This window comes from Physella acuta, unplaced genomic scaffold (genome assembly GCF_028476545.2).
Source record: "Physella acuta isolate Inbredline_101_S28 unplaced genomic scaffold, ASM2847654v3 ptg001452l, whole genome shotgun sequence".
Classification (NCBI taxonomy): Eukaryota; Metazoa; Mollusca; class Gastropoda; family Physidae; genus Physella; species Physella acuta.
Window position 1 is genome coordinate 475,274 of NW_026732967.1, and position 4,727 is coordinate 480,000.

Sequence of the window (4,727 nt, forward strand, 5' to 3'; positions counted from 1 at the left end):
TTCATGTTACAATATTACAATATATTTAGTGGTTTACTAAATTGTTTAACATTTCGGAAGGAATGCATATAATGTTTTGTATTGACTTTTGAAGTGTTATAAATTGAAAGAGGATCATTGTTCAATCTTTCTTTTATTATTGCTTGGCAATTCTAATGTTTTAAACTAAAGAAGGAAATAGCAAAGTGATTTTAAGATACTATAATTTATTCTCTTGAAAGCTATGTTATTATTTACTAAGGGTAAAGGGATGTAATATATTGAGCTTTATATTGAGGGGAACTCACTCTTCTTGTATTAGTCTTATAATGTTTGAGTGATGTCCCTTGCATGCCTTGTGCTTCCTGTTTCCGATTCAGAATAAAAACAAGGTACCTAGAACATGGCTTCCTCGTCTGTTGTGTTATCTATCTAAGTACAAATCTACTACAATAACAGAAGGGGAAATTAAAATAAAAAACCAACCCCAACCCGCACGTCACCGCGAAACACAAACCAACCCCTCAACTCCCGTTCCACGCCCCCAACACGACATGTCACTACACTCTTAGCATAACCCAAACCTTAACCAATTAACATAACCATATACACCCAATCACTCATCCCTCACAATAGCGTTACAAGCAATTGATGTCACTACAAAAAGGCTCACTTTTGATGTTTTGGACCAAGCAAACATCTGTATATACACCTACGAATAAGGAAACATCTTATGATTTGGCAAAAAAAAAAACCAAATAAGTTATTGAAGCAATGAAGTCAGATGAAAAAGTGATCATTACTCATGACGTCAGTGATTTCAAACTTTCTACCAGCAAAATATCAACACGTAAGCACGCTACAGTCCAGATAAACTTACAGAGATCGAGATTCTGAATTCCGATCTAGTCTAAGGGGGTCATCCATATATGACGTCACGCTTTTTTGACGATTTTTACCTCCCCCCTCCCCTCCGTCACACGTCGTCACAAAAAGCCAGACCCCCCCCCCCTAAAATGACGTCACACCTCAGCTTACAACCCCCATCAAAATTGCAGTTGAATTTTTTTTTAAACATCGATATTTTTCCAAAATCTTGTCTGAAATAGTCTGTCAAAATAGAGTATTTTAATCAATTCCAATTATAATTTATTAAAACTGTTTTCTAAAACGCTAAATAACGTCTAAAATTCGTTTCCTAACGTTTCTTATCTATAAAGCAAAAGTTTGACGTCGCATCATCTGAAACCCCCCCCCCCCCCCTCATCACACATCGTCACAAAATTACCGACCCCCCCCCCCTCTTCCCTACGAGTGTGACGTCATTTATGGACGACCCCTAACCCAACAAAATCGCGGATTGTTAACATATGAACAGATCGTGGAGCTTAAAGAAAAGAAACTGATAAGTGATAAGAGTGTTTTGGGAAAAAAAAAGCTAAAGAGGAAATAAGATTTTAGAAAACTCGAAATGAAAAAAAAAGAAAACTTTATGCTTTGTTTGAAGAGAATCCGGGGCTACGCGCTACTCTGAAAGTTAGATCTAATCCTGACAGGCCAAGGATTCAAGAAGATCAATCTTCTTTATTGGAAACTATCATAAAAATTGCATGGATCAGCCTCACACGAGAGGAGGCAGAACGAAGTCTACAGGACTATCAAAACATTAGATCAGCTAACTGATCAATTGAAACAAGATGCGCTTATTATTAGTAGAAGTGGGCTGTACCTTCGGCTGTTGCCGAAACGTACTTCTTCTCTTGAAGGGCAACATGTATCGAAAGTCCCAGTTTAACTGATAAGAGCGCTAAAACGATTGCCATGCAAATCACATAGATAGCTTGTTTTCAACAGCAACAATGCATCACCTAGAAGAGTTAGCGTCCATGCTTGGACCGAATGAGGTAAGCTTTATAAGCCAAGATGATAAGGCCGGCGTTCCGCTTGGGTTGACAGCAGCACCATTGCTCATGCACATGGAATACAGGGTGAGCTTGCCTGACCATGACTGGGTTGTGGCTGCTGGACATAAGCTGATCTCTTCAGTTTATGCCGGGATAAAAATTCAGCCCAACACCTTGGGAAATCGAAAAGCTGTTGGAATTTTGAATTTGCCGGAAACACTTTGGCAGAAATATGGTCACACTTGAATATATTTCCTACAGTGGCAGCGTACATCGATCCAGAAGTCTGAAGAGTCTGAAATCCTTGAAACTTCTCTGCTCACAAAGGATACGAGTTTGCACGATATTCATGTGAGAACTAAGCAGTATTTTACTCAGATTGTTAAATGCATGGATTTTAAATGTTGCTCAAATAATAGAAGCTCGTATTTCAGCTTAATGACTGATAGATTTCTTCCTCCACCTTAACCAGTCGTCCAAACAAGCTGTGGACTAAAAATACATGAGCGTCAACAGATGGATAGAAGTGGTAGACTTTGATGTAAAGCGGTGTTTTCCAAACATTTTGGAGTGGCGAACCTCTTTTATAAAAAATAAGTTTTTGTTAACGCCAACCTCATGCCATTCTCAACATTTCATTTATTTATTTGTTTTGTTTTTAATTGGAGAAGTGTTGAAAATACATTCTCACAAGAATATGTAGACACAAAAGAAGCTAAAACTCGAAAGGCTATCAATGTTTCATTTAATACGGCACGTGAATTCATCTTGTAATTTATCGGGACTGCTTGCAACATTAAGGGAAGCAGAGAATGGTTTACGAGTCAATGCATATGTAAGCCCTGCCAGGGGGGATACACCTTAAAATCTATCTAACTGTCCGGGTCAGTGCAACCGTGGTGAAACCCACGGTGGTTATATCTTATCCTTAGTCTAAATAAAAAAACTACTAAAATAAGACAAAAACTTTAACAATTAATAAAATGTATTTATCAAAAATATGGAGCCAATAAAAAAAATCATAGAAAAAGAATAGATAAAAACTGACACAAAACAGACACAACAAAACCAAACAAAACATTACGTTTGACCATTTGATGGTGTTGCGCCGACTTATGATGTCTAGGATGGTCCAGGCCCTGACACACAGAAACCTCCCTTCATCCATTCTCGACATCCAAAAGTCCACACCAAACAAAACACAACGTACAACCACTACGTACAATACTTTACGTACAAAACATTACGTACAAAACAATATATACAAAACAAACTTTTTACACCACACAAAACACCCAGCCAAGTTGCACAAGCAACCTCACTCCACGCGTGAGGTGCGCCACGCGCCCACACAGAAACCGACCCTGTCTAGATCTTGTCTTGGGTCAAAAGGAAGAAAATCCTCCGAGCGGTCAATTTATACTGACGCTTCGGGCGGAAAGGGGGACCCGTGGCCGTTCATCATTGGACCATACACTCGCAGATTCGCACCAAATAAAATAATACAAAATAATCCATTCACCCGCTCACATTTATATATATATATATATATATATATATATATATATATATATATATATATATATATATATATATATATATATATATATATATGTGTGTGTGTGTGTGTGTGTGTCGGCCTACATAGGCCTAAAATTTATATATATGCCACATACTGGTACACGTACGTGTATAAGCTTTAATCACTGCAGACTTAATAGTAACGATGTTTATCTACAGTCTGTTTATAATGCAGTTGTATGTGGCATTGTTTTCTTTATAGTTTACGTTTACGTCGTGGTGTCACCCCTCCCTCTCTTGATATAATTTTCGATTTGTACTTAAAAGACTATTTAACTTTAACTAATGGATCTGGAAAAATGGCATTTCATTCTATAAAGTTTGCAATTTTTTGCCTTTGGTGTCACCCCTCTAAATTGTGTCACCCATTGCGGTCCGCATCCCCCGCCCCGCCTTCGCTACGCCTCTGCGTTAGGCTACAGAGGAGTTAAACGAAGAGACCAACTTCTACTTGCGATGTGTATTTTTTAATATATTGTGAGGTGGTAGAAAAACACAGGGGTGTCCAAAAAAAAAACTCGCCATATTCTGCAAATTCTGCAGTGGTCAAAATTGACCAGTCGTATTTCCCTATATAATCTGTGTAATTTATGGGAAAATCAGAGGGTGATTTCAACAGATGTTAGGGCACTTACCGTCTCTACTTCTAGCTAATTTTTTGCATGCACCTATGTCAATGGCTAGGCCGTATGGAAAAAACTGTCGGTTCGACTCAAAGCCCTCCATATATATAATTCTCTTCTTGGAGACGTTAGAAAACAAGCTGTAAGTGCGCCTTGCAGTCTCCTCTCTTCCAATCTAGGAAGTCTGGTGAGCTGTGGTTCACGCTAAATGTTTACAATCGTAGAGCCGGGTTTAGTGACGGCTATTAGGGGCAGATAATTTAGTTTGAAACTATTTTAAACTTATTGGAGGTAACTAACAGGAGGCTGCTTTCAGGGGGGGGGGGGGGTTAGGTTGGGGGAAAGGAGGTTTTTAGTGTTTTAAAGCAAATATTTTCAGTGACAGCATTGGTACTGTCGAGTTCACAAATCACTGAAAAGTAGAAAATAAAACTAAATAGCGGCGCGTGATACGCCGCGGGCCGGCTCGTATACAAGTATAAAAGATAAAAGGGATCTGTTTCTATTCTAAACTATTTCCAACCTTAATTTTTACTTTCCCGTATACAGAGTATAGAGGAAGTATTGTAATCTTGCACAAAAAAATCACATGAAATTTTGACAGTTTTCATCATTTTACACCTCAGTAGAGTCAGTACTT